Source organism: Elephas maximus, chromosome 8, assembly GCF_024166365.1.
Source record: "Elephas maximus indicus isolate mEleMax1 chromosome 8, mEleMax1 primary haplotype, whole genome shotgun sequence".
NCBI lineage: Eukaryota > Metazoa > Chordata > Mammalia > Proboscidea > Elephantidae > Elephas > Elephas maximus.
This window is the reverse complement of record NC_064826.1, coordinates 94,962,904-94,984,062: the sequence shown is the minus strand read 5'-3', so window position 1 is coordinate 94,984,062 and position 21,159 is coordinate 94,962,904.

The following is a 21,159-nucleotide window of genomic DNA, read 5'->3' as shown; positions in this document are numbered from 1 at the left end:
ATTCATTCATAACAAGAGTGTTGCCAACTTGTTCAATAGGAGACCAGTCTTTGGGGGAAGAAAAAAAAAAAACAGCTAGGAGATTTCATCTGAACAGGAGGTCACTTTAAAATTCAATTTAGTGACACCCTTGTGGGTTTTCCCTGGCACCTAGAATATATAGACTAATAATTGAGAACAGCTGCTTGTCTTGACTGGAACCACTCTATTTAAATAGCTCCAAGATTACACCCTTGGCCTCTACTTCTTTATGTACTTTGGAAATAAACTACTCTGGATGCCCAAATGTGTTCAGACAATGGAAGAAATGATTTATGGAGACTGACCACATCCAGTGCTGCAAGCCTCATTCATTTCCCTGGTTCAATCATCACCACCCGTGCTATGGAGAGAGAACAAACTGACAAGGTTGCACAGTTGCTTATCCCCAGGAGTCAACCTGAATAAAAGTTACCCTCAGATTGAAATACTTTTTCATGACCTTCACTCTAAGACACAGTTGTTGCCTTTAGACTCTACCAAACACCTAACTTAATTATCAAGTTTATTCCTTCTGACAATCCTACAGCATTTATTTCTAGTATGCCCCAAGTGATGTCCTAAAAAGTCAATGAAATTCCTGTGGAATATGGGATTTACATATTTTAAGTAGACATTTTAAAGGACACTTCAATTGCCCTCATATTTAGGCAGTTTTTGCCAGTTTTTTTTTTTTCTTCTTCTTTTTAATCATTGATTCCATGCTTATTCTGTACCAAGTGCTCATCCTTCCAAAGTGGCCTGAGCTGAACCTATTGATGCTGAATACACTTGTAACCTTTATTTTCCAATGTAAATATTCAATAATAGAAAAGTAATAAAATACAGCATGGCATATCCACTTGGCAGAATATTCTCAGCCTATTGACAAATAATGACAGCACCTACAAGATTATAAAGGAAATTGGGAAAATTAAAATGATATTGTTAAGTTGAAACAGAATCAAAATTGAATAGATCTGTGATGACAACTACATAAAACTATACACAGACAAAAGATGGAAAAAAGAATAAAACTCAAAGGAAATAATATTCTAGGTGCTGAATCTCTTCACAAATATTCCAGAAAACCATACAGATCAACAAGATGAGCAAATAAAATTATCTGAAGCTTACACCTATATCATAACTAAGTGACAGAGAATACTACAAACTTCAAATATGTCCTAATACAGAAATAGATCACCAAATTCAGAAGAGCCAGTTCAGAAAACAGGAAAGGAAAGCAGATGCCTAGGTGTAAAATTAAAAAAAAAAAGATAATACCCCCCCCCAAAAGAGAATGTCTCACCCGTAGTGGGAAAATACTGAACATAAGAATGAGACCTGGTAGATTAAGGCACTGGTTACTGGGGAATAAAAATGAAGGGGCTTGAAAGTTCACAAGAACAGAATTTAAAATCTCAGAATGTATCACTTCTGGAGGTGAACAGGTGACCTAGAAGGGGTGACCTTGAGATATTTGTTGGTGAAAAAAATAAGAAAAAGATGGAAATTAAGAGTACTTCAGGAACAAGAGAATCACAAAGTCAAAAGACACACTAATCCCCCAAATGGTGCATTTTTTAAAGAAACCATGCTCCACAAACAGAAAAGGGAGCTCTCGAATTAAAACATCTTACCCAAATCCTCACCTGTGTCTACATGTGACAGTTATTGCTGGTCCAGGAAAAATAATACATCTCAAAATGAAGAGCAAACAGCAGATAATATTCATATGAAGTGACTATAAGAACAAAATAGAACATAAAAATCAAAACCTCTTAGCTCATGAATATTTCCTCCCCTCCTCCCCCCTAAAAAATAATAATGAAGGAGAAGAAAATTTAAACAGAGCACCATGATCTGAATTAAATATCCTTAAACAAGCATTTGAAAATATGAAAAAATACCCTGACTCAGAAATTTAAAACCTCAAAATATAAATTGACAAGAATCAGGAGAAAATTGAAAAAAATGACAAAATTATCTTAGAAATTATGACTAAATTTCAATATGTCCAAAAGAAAACATACATTTTAAAAAATCATCGAGGAAAGACATGAAAACAAAATGAAGAGAAATATAACAAGAACCTGAGAGGAAGTGAGTGAGGTAGAGGATAATTGAACAGATCCAATGTATGTATAATTGGAGTCATTGAAAATTTAATAGGACCAATATTTAAAACTATAACCCAATAAAACTTTCAAAAAATACAACAGACACATCAAAAGGACACATGGATCAGTTTGAAGGGACTATCACTGGCCAAATTTGGGATGATATGAGCATCAAAACAAATAATGGTGATAATGGATTACAAAACACTGAGTAAAAAAAGAATCGAAGATAGTCTTTAAACTTTAAACCTTAAATGAAAACTATCCCCTAAAGTCTTCTTTGAACCAAAAAACTAGTTTATATTAAATATACTTTGTCTGCCTTGAGCATTGTGCTCCTTTAAAGAATTATCTATGTGAGACCAAATTGACAACAGCAACTTAAAAGATTAGATGAGAAGCTTAGAGGACAGTGAGTTTAAGCCAATTGTGGTGGAGCAATTTAGAAAAGGATGGCAAGAATGTTTATACAACTTGGAGAATGTAATCAATGTCACTGAGTTGTACATGTAAAAGTTGAAATGGTGTATGACTGCATATTTTTACCAAAAAAAAAAAAAAAAGGAAGAAGAACCAAAGTGTCCATGGTGAAACTCAAAGATGGGAGAGGGGAGATTAGAAGAGAAAACTCTTTACGGAAGAACACCAGCTAATCATTGGAGAAGGAAAGGTAGAATTTAAAACTAACCCTTTTGTAGCTAGTTTGGAGCCATGGTGGCACAGTAGTTGAGAGCTCGTCTGCTAACCAAAAGGTCAGCAGTTCAAATCTACCAGCCACTCCTTGGAGAACCTATGAGGCAGTTTTACTGTCTATAGGGTCACCGTGAGTCAGAATAAATGGCAATGGGTTTAACAGGTTAATGTAAATAAGTAATTCAGACAAGGATCATCACTGGGTTTTAAAACCACTGAGAAGATTTTTGGAGGGGAACAGAACATTCACACAGTCTCAAAATATTACCCCGCAGAATATTTATTAATTGTAAAGACAAAGAACATCTTTATGATAAAGGAAACTGAAAGACACCTTCTTAAAGAATGATCAAACTTAGCATCATCAATAAAGTGACAAGCTGACATTTGTCTCCTGATTGATGCATTGAGAAGGACATCACATTCATTCATGTAATGTTTTTGCCAAAAGTATTTAACTTGAACTGAATCATTAGGAAGTAGTCAGACAAACTCAAATTGAGGACCATTTTACAAAACTGGCCTGAATTCTCAAAAAATGCTAGTACTATTTTTAAAAAGATGAGGGATCAGAAAGACTTATGGATTAAAGGACACCAAGTTCTGCTCTGTTCTATAGGGTCGCTATGAGTTGGAATCGACTTGACGGCACTGTGTTGTTGGTAAAGGAGATACGACAATTAAAATGCATACATGATTATTGGCTATATCAATGATGAGGGAGAAAAAAAAACCTATACAACATGATGAACATAATTAATGTTACCGAATTGTACATATGAAGAATACTGAAATGTTCTGTTACATACATATTTACCAGAAAAAGTTTTTTAAAAACTATTGAAACAACTGGAGAGACTTGAATATGATAAAATATTTGATTATATTACTTCACTGAAGTTTACTTTTATGACAGTGATAGTGGTATTGGGGTTATGCAAGAATGTCTTTGTTTTCAGGTGATACCTGATGAAGTATTTAGGAGTGAAACATTATGACATTTACAACTTTCAAATGATTCAGAGAAACAAGCAAATATGATGAAATGTTAGCAATCTGGTTAAAGGCAATAGGAGCATTCACTGTATTATTCTTCCAGCTTTCCTTTAAGTTTAAAATTTTTCAAAATAAAAAATATATGGAGAAAAAAACAGTCAATGGTGTCAGAAGAGAAGCCAGACTAGGGATTACCTGTGAAGGAGGGGCTTAGTGGTATCTGGGAGGTGGCATAAGGGGACTTCTAGGGGCTGGTGACGTTTCCTTTCTTGATCTGGATACTGGTTACACAGAGATGTTCACTTAGGGCTGTAAACTTAGTTTAACTGTTCTGTATGTGAGCAATGCTTCAATGAAAAGATTTTGTTATTGTTTAAGGCAACAATCATCTGGTTAATGAGATTTAGTTATTTTCTTTTTTATATTTTTTTCAAAGTTTCAGTTAGATAATTAACTTTTATAATTCAAATACTTAGAAATATATATATATATTTTAAGGGTAAGTCTTTCTTTTGCTCTTCAGGGATGTATAAAAGTGAAAATGGTCTGAGGTATAACAAGGTGTCCAGGCACCATCTCCCGTCATTCAGGAAGGGCTTGACCAACATCTTTAAATAGAAACTTCACTGCATTTATGTATATCCCTGTGACAAGGGCAGTTTGCATTTTCAACATTTGACTTTGGGGAAAAGTGACCCTTATTTCATGCTGATTAAATAAAGGCTTTTGAGAAATGTTTCAAATATTTGGCCAAAGTGACTATTGCACATGAGCATGAGCTTTTCCCCAAGTGTACTCTTACGAATTTAGGCTATTAACTGTATTAGTTTTCTATGGCTGCCATAACAAAATATCACAAACTGGACAGTTTAAAACAACAGAAATCTATTCTCTCACAATTCTGGAGGCTAGAAGTCTAAAATCAAGGTGTCAGCAAGGTTCGTTCCTTCTGGAAGTCTTTGAGGTAGATTCTGTCCCATGCCTCTCTCCTAACTCCTGCTGATTTCCTAAAACCCTTGGCCTTTCTTGGCTTGTAGATGCAACCACTCCAATATTTTCCTATGTTGTCACATAGCGTTCTTATCTCGGTATCTCTCTGTGTCTCTTCCTCTCTGCTTACAAGGGCACCAGTCATATTGCATTAGGGTCTACCCTACTCCAGTATGGCCTCATGTTAAATAAATTACATCTGCAAAGATGCAATTTCCAGATAAAGCCACATGCACGGCACCAGGCATTAGGACTTAGAAATAACTTTTTAGGGGACACAAATCAACCCATTTAACAGTAACCATTTCCCACACCCAGCGATCTAGGGGCAAAGTAACAACTAGGAAAGTACTAGCATTAGGACCTGTGGTGCTCCTTTCTAAATGTGAGCGAATTTACCTGCAATGCATAATATAATCAAAGCAAAAGGAAGAATTGATGAAGTAAAAGAACTGAACAGAAGATTTCAAAGGGCCTCTCGAGAAGACAAAATAAAGTATTATAATGACATGTGCAAAGAGCTGGAGATGGAAAACCAAAAGAGAAGAACACACTTGGCATTTCTCAAGCTGAAAGAACTGAAGAAAAAATTCAAGCCTTGAGTTGCAATAGTGAAGGATTCCATGGGGAAAATATTAAATGATGCAGGAAGCATCAAAAGAAGATGGAAGGAATACACAGAGTCATTATACCAAAAAGAATTAGTCGATATTCAACCATTTCAGGAGGTGGCATATGATCACGAACCGATGGTACTGAAGGAAGAAGTCCAAGCTGCTCTGAAGGCATTGGCGAAAAACAAGGCTCCAGGAATTGATGGAATATCAATTGAGATGTTTCAACAAACAGATGCAGTGCTGGAGGTGCTCACTCGTCTATGCCAAGAAATATGGAAGACAGCTTCCTGGCCAACTGATTGGAAGAGATCCATATTTATGCCTATTCCCAAAAAAGGTGATCCAACTGAATGTGGAAATTATACATTATGTTATAATTATATTATATTAAATTATATTAATGATAATTACACTATCATTAATATCACACACAAGCAAAATTGTGCTGAAGATCATTCAAAAGCGGCTGCAGCAGTATATCGACAGGGAACTGCCAGAAATTCAGGCCAGATTCAGAAGAGGACGTGGAACCAGGGATATCATTGCTGATGTCAGATGGATCCTGGCTGAAAGCAGAAAATACCAGAAGGATGTTTACCTGTGTTTTATTGATTATGCAAAGGCATTTGACTGTGTGGATCACAACAAACTATGGATAACACTGTGAAGAATGGTAATTCCAGAACACTTAATTGTGCTCATGAGGAACCTTTACATAGATCAAGAGGCAATTGTTCGGACAGAACAAGGGGATACAGATTGGTTTAAAGTCAGGAAAGATGTGCAGCAGGGGTGTATTCTTTCACCATACCTATTTAATCTGTATACTGAGCAAATAATCTGAGAAGCTGGACTTTATGAAGAAGAACAGGCATCAGGATTGGAGGAAGACTCATTAACAACTTGCGTTATGCAAATGACACAACCTTTCTTGCTGAAAGTGAAGAGGACTTGAAGCACTTACTAATCTAGATCAAAGACCACAGCCTTCAGCATGGATTACGCCTCAACATAAAGAAAACAAAAATCCTCACAACTGGACCAATGAGCAACATCATGATAAATGGAGAAAAGATTGAAGTTGTCAAGGATTTCATCTTACTTGGATCCATAATCAACAGCCATGGAAGCAGCAGTCAAAAAATCAAAAGACGCATTGCATTGGGCAAATCTGCTGCAAAGGACCTCTTCAAAGTGTTGAAGAGCAAAGACGTCACCCTGAAGACTAAGATGCACCTGGCCCAAGCCATGGTATTTTCAATCGCATCACATGCATGTGAAAGCTGGACAATGAATAAGGAAGACCAAAGAAGAGCTGACGACTTTGAATTGTGGTGTTGGCGAAGAATATTGAATATACCATGGACTGCCAAAAGAACGAACAAATCTGTCTTAGAAGAAGTACAACCAGAATGCTCCTTAGAAGCAAGGATGGCGAGACTGCATCTTACATACTTTGGGCATGTTGTCAGGAGGGATCAGTCCCTGGAGAAGGACGTCATGCTTGGCAGAGTACAGGGTCAGTAGAAAAGAGGAAGACCCTCAGCGAGGCGGATTGACACAGTGGCTGCAACAATGAGCTCAAGCATAAAAACGATTGTAAGGATGGCTCAGGACCGGGCAGTGTTTCATTCTGTTGTGCATAGGGTCGCTATGAGTCAGAACCGACTCGACGGCACCTAACAACAACAACAATCCTTACATTCAGTGTGCCTGGTAGCACTGTGGATAAAGCCCTCGGCTGCTAACAGAAAGGTCAGCAGTTTGAACCTGCAAGCCACTCCACAGGAGAAAGATGTGGTAGTCTGCCTCCATAAATATTACAACCTTGGAAACCCTGTGGGGCAATTCTACTCTGTCCTATAGGGTTGCGTTGAGTGGGAATAGACTTTCAACATCAGTGGGTTTAGGTTTTATCCTACGGTCTCCTATGTGAGAACTGACCTCACAACACCACACTGCTGATTTTATTTGCTATCCACATTTTCACGCATATGCTGGATCAAGGTGAGACAGGGAATAAAAATAGTATTTCTCTCTAAACGGTTACTTCTACAGAAAAGTATTAACAATTTTTTACAGAGAAGAAATGTCAGCTTTTTTTCTGTTTTTTAAGATTCCAACCTATGCTCTGACTTAACTGATTCATGGGAGGGGGACAGGGAGAAGGCTCAAGTGGTTCTAAAACAAATTAGAAAGCCAAAAGGGGGCAATGTCCTTGTATTGCAGAAATCAGAGATGAGCAAGACCTGAATAGGTCATTCTTAAACTCACCAGAGGGTTCCCTGTGGTATTCTTACTTCTCTGACAACATTTTTGTAAAGTTATAAACTTACCTATTTTTTTAAAGCTTTATTAAATTAAACGCATTTTAGTCTTTTGAGGAATGAAACAAAAAAGACGATTAAGAGGATAATTTGTCTCTTAATGGATATAATTTAAAACTTTGGCAGTCTCTTTTCATGTAAACACTCCTCTGCTCCCAGCTCAGTGGGTCTGGGGATGAAGCAAAGGTGCACACAGACTCAACAGAGAAAGAAGCCCTTTCTAATGGAGGCCACTTCAACAAAGACTTTGTTAAACAAAGTCTAGGAGGCTTCCATTAAAGGCAGCACTGAACCCAGGTGCAGTCTTAGTCTTTCTTCCTCCGTGTGCCTGAGCCCCAAATCATTTCAAACAAGTCACTGGTTGCCCATTGGCATCTGATTCTCCAGAAGATGGAGAAAATGAAAGGAGGATAGTGGTGAGGACCTGGAAGACAAAGTTTCCAAAATTCCTCCAGCGGAAGCTACCAGCTGGAGCCGTTACAGGTGGTCTTTGGTTCTGCCCATGTAGAAAGAGTACATTCACAAGCAAAGATTTCATCTCTGGGGAGACTCTTACCTCCAAAAGAGCGCAGTGAATTAGACACTAGCCTCCCCATTCCAGCTAAACAGCATTTCTCTTAAAAGAACACAGCGCTGATATTCCCATGCAAATTGATGAAAATGCTCTGCCAGACATAGGGAGGGAAAAGAAACTATCGAAACATCGCTTTGTCCATTCCTTGCCTCTGGTTAAGATTGAGTTGAAGTCATCTTGGAGTTAGTATTTATAACCTAAGTTTTAAAGTATACATAGAAGGAAACGGGTCTCTCTTTGTATGCAAAGTTATAAGAATCAAAGAAACACCATTTTCTCTTTCGATGTAAACTGACTTTCTATCAGTTCTTGATAGAAATGGAGAAAGCTTTATCATATTCTGCACATTAATCCTTCACGCAGTGGAGCCAACTATTAAGTTCCAACTCAGACGAGCCTTCCTTCATCGAGTTGGCTAATCTTCATTCCTTTATCATTTCCTCATGTGCATGCATTTCATTGCTCGAAGATACATTCCTACACATATCAAGAAGTATAATGCATCCTTGCAAGACAAGGTCTTGGTTCACATGCCATACAAAAGCTAATTTAAATGCTTATGCCACTTAGCAATCAACAGTGGCTGCCCTTGGGGGAGGGATGACTGGAAAGGAACGGGGTGCTGATATTGTTCTATATCTTGATCTAGGTATTGGTTACATGAGTGTGTTTGCTTTGTGATAAATCACTGAGCTATGCAGTTAAGATTTTTGCACTTCTCTATATGTGTAATAAAGGAGCCCTGACAGCGTTGCGGTTAAATGCTCAGCTGCTAACCGAAAGGTCCGAGGTTTGAGCCCACCAGCGCTCTGTGGAAGAAAGGTGTGGCAGTCTGCTTTTGTAAAGATTTACAGCCTTGGAAACCCCATGGGGCAGTTCTACTCTGTCCTATAGGGTTGCTATGAGGCAGAATCCACTCAAAGGCAATGGGTTTCAGTTTGGTTTGGTATGTGTTCTTACTGTCAGTGAGCTGAGAATAAAATGTTTGCAACAAACAAAACCAAATTATGTCACCTACAGACTACTAGTGTAAAAACCACAGGTTCCTTGCATATCAGATGGAAATCATATCCTCTTCTACCTCTCAGGGTTGTTGTGAAGAAGTATTAAGATAATGTTGGGAGGGGAATTTGCAATATGTAAGGTAATATATAAATGTGAGATATTATTGTGAGTCCCTGTGTGCTGCAAAGAGTTAACTCATTTGATTACTTACTGAAAAGTTGAAAGTTCCTGTATACCCAGAGGTACCTCAGAAGAAAGGCCTGGCAATCTACTTCTGAAAAATCAGCCATTGAAAACCCTGCAGAATGTAACCAATGTCGCTGAATTGTACCTGCAGAAACTGTTGAATTGGTGTATGTTTTGCTGCGTATATTCTCAACAACAACAAAAACAAAATTCCAAAGAAAGAAAGAAAGTCCTATGGAGCACAGTTCTACTCTGACAAACATGGTCACCAAGAGTCTTGACGGCAACTGGTTTATTGCTGCTACTGTGTTTATTGATACTGAGCTTCTCGAACAAAGGGCTATGGTCACATTTTCAATTTTGCAGGATCAGCCTACATCCAAATGATCTATTTACAGTTTTGTATGTGGACAAAAGCCGAAGGAATACGTGATTTACACATCGTTACTCCATAGTTGGAACTTCTGTTGCCCAACCCTTCTCTAGCCCATAGTCCCCAGAGAGATTATTTTGCAACTATATTATTTGCAGATGTGAAATCATTTAGAGCGTTATGAAAATAGCCAAACGGATCCTGCAACGAGCAGCATTGAGCCTGGAGTGGACAGCATAACAAAATCATTGTTCTTCTCGGCTGGAAGCCTTATTTTGTGACTCTCAGTTCTGTCTCCTTCTGGTACTCTACTAAAGCAAAAAGTAGAAATTGTATCTATCTCATTATTTAATTATTCACACCCTCATTACCAGAAACTGAAAATATAATTTTAGCTCTTCCATTGTTCTGTTTTTAGCTTCCATCAATTGAAAAGAGGACAAATTCTTTAAAAAAAAAAAAAAAAAAGATGAGACGGAGAAGGCATTAAGTTACTTCAAAACAGAAGGAAACACAAGGGAAATAATGAAGTCCTTCAAAAAGGAAGAGGGAACCCCCAATGGGAGGAGCTACCGGCATGGGATTCTTTCTCTCTCCCTCAGCAAAATATTTAGCCAATATTAGCAACTGCTAGAACAGAAGAGCATCATTCTTGTTTTAAGTGATCATTAAAGAAGGCAAGAGAGTTCCTCTGAATTTTAGCGATGAAGGACAGAGTTCGAAAAACACATTCCTCTGAAGTGGAAAAAGAATAAAAGCAGAAGAAAAATGTTTATTTGAGACACCGTGGGACCAAGCTGTCCCCACAGGAGCAGAACCCATCTGACAACAAATAATCCATATAGAAGTCTAATTTAGGAAGTCAAAACTCAGTGAGAGACGAAATCTTTACCTCATGAATCCCTTACTTCTGAGTTGTCAATTAATTCACCTTTCAATTGTCTGATGTATGTCTCCAACCAAATATTTAAAATATAATGCATGGGTGCTATAAATTTCTGAGCCCTTGCCTATTGCTTTCACACATTAAAAAAAACTGCTCTTGAAATATTTGAGTATCATATACCTGATAAGAGTCTAGTATCCAGAACAAAGAATTCTTGTTGTTGTGGGCCATTGAGTCCACTCTGACTCAAAGCAACCCTTTTAGAACAGAGTAGAACTGCCCCGTATGGCTTCCAAGGCTGTAATCTCTATGGGAGAAGACCACCAGGTCTTTTCTCCTGTGGAGCAGCTGGTGGGTTTGAATCACCTTTCGGTTAACAACTGAGCACTTAACTATTGCACCACCAGTACCCCTTAAAGAGCTCTTACAACACAACAAAAACAAACAATTCAGTTAAGAAATAGGCAAAGGACTTGAATATATATTTTTTCCAAGGAACATATAAAAATGGCCAACAGACTAATGAAAAAAACCGGTAATAATTTTTAGAAGATATCTTCCAAAATAAAAATAAAAATTAATCCAAGAAAAAGGAAAACATGGTTACAAGATAAAGCAACAACAACAACAAAAAAAAAACCCAGAAAAACTTGTAGGTAATCCTAAAAATGTATTGATGATATGCCTGATACTGCAGGCATTGTCAGGAAATTTCAGCTAAGTAGAGGCATGATATAAGACATACTAATAACATCATTAATTTTTTTAACTTCCCCAGGATCACCCTCGCCTGCAAACAAACATGCTGTCAATTTACTCAAATTTGAAAAAATCTTCTGTTGATCCCACTTTCTCCTCCAACCACTGAGTCAGTTTCTCTGTTCCCCTTTGCGGCAAAACTCTTCAAAGAAAACATTTATTAATCTTTATGCACCTAACCAGTAATCGATAAGACAAAAATCATCAGAATAAAGAGAAATTAACAAATCCACAATGATAGCAGAACACTTAACCTAACGTCTCACAAATCAACAGGCCATGTACAACAAAAATAAGAATCTACAGAATATTTACAAAAATTGACCATGGAATGGTCCTCAAGGAAAAAAATCTCCATAAATTCTGAAAAGTAAAAATCTGACCAGACTCATTCTCTGACCACAATGTAATAAAACTAAAAAGTAACACCTAAAGGATAGCAAAAAAAAAAAAAACTCCTTTGCTCAGAAAATATTTTAGATCTTTCTTTTAAATAACTTGGATACAAGAGAAAATCAAACTTGAAATTTCAGATTATTTTCAGCGCTGCCTATCAAAAGTTATGGGATGCAGCCAAACTGGTACTCAGAGAAGTTTTATCATTTTAAGTACATATGCTGGAAATAAGAAATATTGAAAACAAAAGAACTAACCTTTCATCTAAGAAGATAAAAACAGAACAAAATAAGCCTGAAGAAAATAAAAGAAGTAAATTTCATCTTATTCCATTGTCTCTTCACCTCAACCTGGTCTCTCCTTTGGGTGTTGTTTTATTTCAGAAGCCATGTTGTATTTCTTAGTTTGCTTGTTTTTGAGCAGATTGCTGGTACCTTATCATATTTCCAGAAATTTCTTCCAGAATCCACAGTAGATCTTTTAAGTCTTTAAGATGCTGTTTTCTTCCCTCATACTGCAGCATTTTTTTTAATAACTTTTAATTAAGCTTCAAGTGAACGTTTACAAATCCAATCAGTCTGTCACATATAAGTTTACATACATATCACTCCCTACTCCCACTTGCTCTCCCCTTCTTGAGTCAGCCCTTTCAGTCTCTCCTTTCTTGACAATTTTGCCTGCTTCCCTCTCTCTCTATCCTCCCATCTCCCCTCCAGACAAGAGTTGCCAACACAATCTCAAGTGTCCACCTGATATAATTAGCTCACTCTTCATCAGCGTCTCTCTCCCACCCGCTGACCAGTCCCTTTCATGTCTGATGAGTTGTCTTCGGGGATGGTTCCTGTCCTGTGCCAACAGAAGGTCTGGAGAGCATGGCCGCCGGGATTCCTCTAGTCTCAGTCAGACCATTAAGTTTGGTCTTTTTATGAGAATTTGGGGTCTGCATCCCACTGATCTCCTGCTCCCTCAGGGGTCCTCTGCTGTGCTCCCTGTAAGGACAGTCATCGATTGTGGCCGGGCACCAACTAGTTCTTCTGGTCTCAGGATGATGTAGGTCTCTGGTTCATGTGGCCCTTTCTGTCTCTTGGGCTCTTAGTTGTCGTGTGGCCTTGGTGTTCTTCATTTTCCTTTGCTCCAGGGGGGTTGAGACCAATTGATGCATCTTAGATGGCCGCTTGTTAGCATTTAAGACCCCAGACGCCACATTTCAAAGTGGGATGCAGAATGATTTCATAATAGAATTATTTTGCCAATTGACTTAGAAGTCCCTGCGAACCATGTTCCCCAGACCCCCGCGCTTGCTACGCTGACCTTTGAAGCATTCATTTTATCCCGGAAACTTCTTTGCTTTTGGTCCAGTCCAATTGAGCTGACCTTCCATGTATTGAGTATTGTCTTTCCCTTCAGCTAAAGCAGTTCTTATCTACTGATTAATCAATAAAAAAACCCTCTCCCACCCTCCTTCCCTCCCCCCCTGGTAACCACAAAAGTATGTGTTCTTCTCGGGTTTACTATTTCTCAAGATCTTATAATAGTGGTCTTATACAATATTTGTCCTTTTGCCTCTGACTAATTTCTCTCAGCATAATGCCTTCCAGGTTCCTCCATGTTATGAAATGTTTCACAGATTCGTCACTGTTCTTTATCGATGCGTAGTATTCCATTGTGTGAATATACCACAATTTATTTACCCATTCATCCGTTGATGGACACCTTGGTTGCTTCCAACTTTTTGCTATTGTAAACAGAGCTGCAATAAACATGGGTGTGCATATATCTGTTTGTATGAAGGCTCTTGTATCTCTAGGGTATATTCCCAGGAGTGGGATTTCTGGGTTGTATGGTAGTTCTATTTCTAACTGTTTAAGATAACGCCAGATGGATTTCCAAAGTGGTTGTACCATTTTACATTCCCACCAGCAGTGTATGAGAGTTCCAATCTCTCCGCAGCCTCTCCAACATTTATTATTTTGTGTTTTTTGGATTAATGCCAGCCTTGCTGGTGTGAGATGGAATCTCATCATAGTTTTAATTTGCATTTCTCTAATGGCTGATGATCGAGAGCATTTTCTCATGTATCTGTTGGCTGCCTGAATATCTTCTTTAGTGAAATGTGTGTTCATATCCTTTGCCCACTTCTTGATTGGGTTGTTTGTCTTTTTGTGGTTGAGTTTTGACAGAATCATGTAGATTTTAGAGATCAGGCGCTGGTCGGAGATGTCATAGCTGAAAATTCTTTCCCAATCTGTGGGTGGTCTTTTTACTCTTTTGGAGAAGTCTTTAGATGAGCATAGGTGTTTGATTTTTAGGAGCTCCCAGTTATCGGGTTTCTCTTCATCATTTTTGGTAATGTTTTGTATTCTGTTTATACCTTGTATTAGGGCTCCTAGGGTTGTCCCAATTTTTTCTTCCATGATCTTTATCGTTTTAGTCTTTATGTTTAGGTCTTTGATCCACTTGGAGTTAGTTTTTGTGCATGGTGTGAGGTATGGGTCCTGTTTCATTCTTTTGCAAATGGATATCCAGTTATGCCAGCACCATTTGTTAAAAAGGCTATCTTTTCCCCAGTTAATTGACACTGGTCCTTTGTCAAATATCAGCTGCTCATACGTGGATGGATCTATGTCTGGGTTCTCAATTCTGTTCCATTGGTCTATGTGCCTGTACCAGTACCAGGCTGTTTTGACTACTGTGGCTGTATAATAGGTTCTGAAGTCAGGTAAGGTGAGGCCTCCCACTTTCTTCTTCTTTTTCAGTAGTGCTTTGCTTATCCAGGGCTTCTTTCCCTTCCATATGAAATTGGTGATTTGTTTCTCTATCCCCTTAAAATATGACATTGGAATTTGGATCGGAAGTGCGTTAAATGTATAGATGGCTTTTGGTAGAATAGACATTTTTACTATGTTAAGTCTTCCTATCCATGAGCAAGGTATGTTTTTCCACTTAAGTATGTCCTTTTGAATTTCTTGTAGTAGAGCTTTGTAGTTTTCTTTGTATAGGTCTTTTACATCCTTGGTAAGATTTATTCCTAAGTATCTTATCTTCTTGGGGGCTACTGTGAATGGTATTGATTTGGTTATTTCCTCTTCGGTGTTCTTTTTGTTGATGTAGAGGAATCCAAGTGATTTTTGTATGTTTATTTTATAACCTGAGACTCTGCCAAACTCTTCTATTAGTTTCAGTAGTTTTCTGGAGGATTCCTTAGGGTTTTCTGTGTATATAATCATGTCATCTGCAAATAGTGATAACTTTACTTCTTCCTTGCCAATCCGGATACCTTTTATTTCTTTGTCTAGCCTGATTGCCCTGGCTAGGACTTCCAGCACGATGTTGAATAAGAGCAGTGATAAAGGGCATCCTTGTCTGGTTCCCGTTCTCAAGGGAAATGCTTTCAGGTTCTCTCCATTTAGAGTGATATTGGCTGTTGGCTTTGCATAGATGCCCTTTATTATGTTGAGGAATTTTCCTTCAATTCCTATTTTGGCAAGAGTTTTTATCATAAGTGGGTGTTGGACTTTGTCAAATGCCTTTTCTGCATCAATTGATAAGATCATGTGGTTTTTGTCTTTTGTTTTATTTATGTGATGGATTACATTAATGGTTTTTCTGATATTAAACCAGCCTTGCATACCTGGTATAAATCCCACTTGATCAGGGTGAATTATTTTTTTGATGTGTTGTTGGATTCTATTGGCTAGAATTATGTTGAGGATTTTTGCATCAATGTTCATGAGGGATATAGGTCTATAATTTTCTTTTTTTGTAATGTCTTTACCTGGTTTTGGTATCAGGGAGATGGTGGCTTCATAGAATGTGTTGGGTAGTATTCCGTCATTTTCTATGCTTTGGAATACCTTCAGAAGTAGTGGTGTTAACTCTTCTCTGAAAGTTTTGTAGAACTCTGCCGTGAAGCCGTCCGGGCCAGGGCTTTTTTTTGTTGGGAGTTTTTGGATTACCGTTTCAATCTCTTTTTTTGTTATGGGTCTATTTAGTTGTTCTACTTCTGAATGTGTTAGTTTAGGTAGGTAGTGTTTTTCCAGGAATTCATCCATTTCTTCTAGGTTTTCAAATTTGTTAGAGTACAATTTTTCATAATAATCTGAAATGATTCTTTTAATTTCATTTGGTTCTGTTGTGATGTGGTCCTTCTCGTTTCTTATACAGGTTATTTGTTTCCTTTCCTGTATTTCTTTAGTCAGTCTAGCCAATGGTTTATCAATTTTGTTGATTTTTTCAAAGAACCAGCTTTTGACTTTGTTAATTCTTTCAGTTGTTTTTCTGTTCTCTAATTCATTTAGTTCAGCTCTAATTTTTATTATTTGTTTTCTTCTGGTGCCTGATGGATTCTTTTGTTGCTCACTTTCTATTTGTTCAAGTTGTAGGGACAGTTCTCTGATTTTGGCTCTTTCTTCTTTTTGTATGTGTGCATTTATCGATATAAATTGGCCTCTGAGCACTGGTTTTGCTGTGTCCCAGAGGTTTTGATAGGAAGTATTTTCATTCTCGTTGCTTTCTAAGAATTTCCTTATTCCCTCCTTGATGTCTTCTATAACCCAGTCTTTTTTCAGGAGGGTATTGTTCATTTTCCAAGTATTTGATTTCTTTTCCCTAGTTTTTCTGTTATTGATTTCTAGTTTTATTGCCTGTGGTCTGAGAAGATGCTTTGTAATATTTCGATGTTTTGGACTCTGCAAAGGTTTGTTTTATGACCTAATATGTGGTCTGTTCTAGAGAATGTTCCATGTGCGTTAGAAAAAAAAGTATACTTTGCAGCAGTTGGGTGGAGAGTTCTGTATAAGTCAATGAGGTCAAGTTGGTTGATTGTTGTAAGTATGTCTTCCGTGTCTCTATTGAGCTTCTTACTGGATGTCCTGTCCTTCTCCGAAAGTGGTGTGTTGAAGTCTCCTACTATAATTGTGGAGGTATCTATCTCACTTTTCAATTCTGTTAAAATTTGATTTATGTATCTTGCAGCCCTGTCATTGGGTGCATAAATATTTATGGTTATGTCTTCCTGATCAATTGTCCCTTTTATCATTATATAGTGTCCTTCTTTATCCTTTGTGGTGGATTTAAGTCTAAAGTCTATTTTGTCAGAAATTAATATTGCTACTCCTCTTCTTTTTTGCTTATTGTTTGCTTGATATACTTTTTTCCATCCTTTGAGTTTTAGTTTGTTTGTGTCTCTAAGTCTACGGTGTGTCTCTTGTAGGCAGCATATAGATGGATCGTGTTTCTTTATCCAGTCTGTGACTCTCTGTCTCTTTATTGGTGCATTTAGTCCATTTACATTCAGGGTAATTATAGATAAATAAGTTTTTAGTGCTGTCATTTTGATGCCTTTTTATGTGTGTTGTTGACGATTTCATTTTTCTGCATACTTTTTTGTGTTGAGGCGTTTTTCTTAGTAAATTGTGAGATCCTCATTTTCATAGTGTTTGACTTTATGTTAGTTGAGTCGTTACGTTTTTCTTGGCTTTTATCTTGAGTTATAGAGTTGTTATACCTTTTTGTGGTTACCTTATTATTTACCCCTATTTTTCTAAGTAAAAACCTAACTTGTATTGTTCTATATCGCCTTGTATCACTCTCCATATGGCAGTTCAATGCCTCCTGTATTTAGTCCCTCTTTTTGATTATTGTGATCTTTTACCTATTGACTTCCACGATTCCCTGTTAAGTGTATTTTTTTTTTTAATTAATCTTAATTTGTTTGTTTTTGTGATTTCCCTATTTGAGCTGACATCAGGACGTTCTGTTTTGTGACCTTGTGTTGTGCTGATATCTGATATTATTGGTTCTCTGACCAAACAATTTCCTTTAGTATTTCTTGTAGCTTTGGTTTGGTTTTTGCAAATTCTCTAAACTTGTGTTTGTCTGTAAATATCTTAATTTCGCCTTCATATTTCAGAGAGAGTTTTGCTGGATATATGATCCTTGGTTGGCAGTTTTTCTCCTTCAGTGTTCTGTATATGTCGTCCCATTCCCTTCTTGCCTGCGTGGTTTCTGCTGAGTAGTCTGAACTTATTCTTATTGATTCTCCCTTGAAGGAAACCTTTCTTTTCTCCCTGGCTGCTTTTAAAATTTTCTGTTTATCTTTGGTTTTGGTGAGTTTGATGATAATATGTCTTGGTGTTTTTCTTTTTGGATCAATCTTAAATGGGGTTCGATGAGCATCTTGGATAGATATCCTTTCGTCTTTCATGATGTCAGGGAAGTTTTCTGTCAGGAGTTCTTCAACTATTTTCTCTGTGTTTTCTGTCCCCCCTCCCTGTTCTGGGACTCCAATCATCCGCAGGTTATCCTTCTTGATAGAGTCCCACATGATTCTTAGGGTTTCTTCATTTTTTTTAATTCTTTTATCTGATTTTTTTTCAGCTATGTTGGTGTTGATTCCCTGGTCCTCCAGATGTCCCAGTCTGCATTCTAATTGCTCGAGTCTGCTCCTCTGACTTCCTATTGCGTTGTCTAATTCTGTAATTTTATTGTTAATCTTTTGGATTTCTACATGTTGTCTCTCTATGGATTCTTGCAACTTATTAATTTTTCCACTATGTTCTTGAATAATCTTTTTGAGTTCTTCAACAGTTTTATCGGTGTGTTCCTTGGCTTTTTCTGCAGTTATCCTAATTTCATTTGTGATATCTTGAAGCATTCTGTAAATTAGTTTTTTATATTCTGTATCTGATAATTCCAGGATTGTATCTTCATTTGGGAAAGATTTTGATTCTTTTGTTTGGGGGGTTGGAGAAGCTGTCATGGTCTGCTTCTTTAAGTGGTTTGATATGGATTGTTGTCTCCGAGCCATCACTGGGAAACTAGTTTTTCCAGAAAATCCGCTAAAAAAAAAAAATGCAGTCAGATCCCTATCAGAGTTCTCCCTCTGGCTCAGGCTATTCGGATGTTAATGAAGCCGCCTGGGGAGGGTGGGGGAGGGAACAGAGAGATGGGAGAGTAGCACCTCAGAATATAGCCAGAGTTGCTTGTCTTACTTGGAATGACTATTATATCTGAGATTCCCTCGGGCGCGTCGCCTATGTGTGCTGGCTGTGTGGAGATTGCCCCCGGGGGGTCTGGCCCGCTGGAGTCACTGTCAGATCCTCCGCTTCCAGCCCCATGCCCAGCATCAAGGCTCCCCTACTGGGACGGTGCACTCTCGACTCCAAAATCAGTCGTTGCCTCCTGGGGACTTCTCATCCCTCCAGCTGCGTGGCCATGCCGCCCCCGCAAGCCAGGTGGGCCCCCTCCCGGGGTTAGTTCAGATGGGTGGAGCAGCTCCCCCTGCTTGTGCCGTGACGAGTGTCCCGGCTGGGACGCTGTTCTCCCCGCTCCAATACCAGTCGCTGCCTCCCGGGGACTTCTCCTATCGGCTGCGTCCCACGCCGCCCACGCGACCTGGCTGGGCCCCTTCCCGGGGTTAGTTCAGGGGGGTGGAGCAGCTCTCCGTGTTTATGCCATACCTGCGTCCAATCCAAATCCCGGTGAGACGGTTCCCCGGCTGGGACGCTGTTCTTCCTGCTCCAAGACCTGTCACTGCCTCCCGGGGACTTCTCCTACCGGCTGCGTCCCAAGCCGCCCGCGGAACCGGCTGGTCTCCCTCCCGGGGTTAGTTCAGGAGGGTGGAGCAGCTCTCTGTGCTTGTGCTGTACCTGACTGGTACGCTGGCTCCAGGCTCTGGAAACAATCGCTGCTTCCCCGTATTAGTTCGTTCTCCGTCTCTAAATCTGTGTTTGTTGTTCAGGGTTCGTAGATTGTTATGTATGTGATCGATTCACTTGTTTTTCCGTGTCTTTGTTGTAAGAGGGATCCGAGGTAGCGTCTGCCTAGTCCGCCATCTTGGCTCCGCCTCCATACTGCAGCATTTTTATCAGCCTATCCACCAGGCGCTCCTTGGATAATTCTATGCGGCAGTTCTACTCTGTCCTATAGGGTCGCTATGAGCCGGAATCTACTCGACAGCACTGAGTTTTTTTTATACTGGAGTATTTTTGTTTTCTGTTCTCCACAGAAGGAGTCCCTGTGTAGCACAAACAGTTAAGCACTTAATTACTAGCCAGAAGGTTGGCAGTTTGAACATACACAGAAGTACCTCAGAAGACAGGCCTGGCGATCTGCTTGCAAAAGGTCATGGCCTTGAAAACCCTATGGAGCAATTCTCTGCACAATGGGGTTGCCATGAGTCAGAATCAATTCCACGACAACTAACAACAGCAATATTCTTCATGGGGTAAATTATCTAAACTCTCTACTTACCAGTGCTCAGCAGTATATGGACTTCCTGTAGTTCTGCTAGCTACGCCCTTGAGTTCTGTTCAGATCTGCATGAAGGTTGATATGAAATTCTTCCTGCCCAATTCCATAACTAGTGGGCCCTCATCAAGTATGGCTATGATATGATGAACTAGACTTATTTACCCCTCTGCTGCCTGATAATCTGAACTGGGAATGGAAAATATTTGATCCACGTGGTATCACCAGAATCCACTTCTGTGCCCAGGGAAGACACCACTAATAAATAATTATGAGAGACCCACTAAGCCCAGATTCAACCACGGACTCTTTCTAGACAATATTCTCCATTATTGTGTGTTAACAACTGGCATATAAAGTTAATTCTATTCTTCTACCCTGCTCCACATCAACAGAGCATATAGAAACTTCTCTCCCTGGTATGCGTTCAGGGAACCTGCCCCTGACCAGGACTCTGGCATTGAGCCTGCTCATCTCCTTCAGAATATTAGCCTCTTCCCCCACGCCAGTAAATATGTAGCTCTGAGGTAGAAAAGACATATTTTTCTGATCATCTTGCGGCCCCTTTGGATACCCTCAGTGACCCTAACTGGGGTCATAGTCTGAAGTGGGGACCCAATCACCAGTATTAAATTTTCTGGCAGATTTCCAGTCATCTGCATGTTGACTTGAACTCAGTCTGGAATGATCTCAAATTAAATTATCATTGTCTTTGCTCTTGAAAAGTAAAGTGCTTTTATCATAGCTGCCCATTACCTACAATTTGAGCATTTTAGACCAAAAAATGCAAACAGACTGGTACTCTTAAAATGAATTTAATTTTCTACTTATTTCCTGAATGTCATTCATTAAAGAATGATGTCAAAGAAAAATACCTACAGATGCTCTTATATTTTGATATTTAATAGTGACTTTAAGAAATTCATCTTAGGGAGAAAAACCTTAGAGTCGATCAACGCACATAGG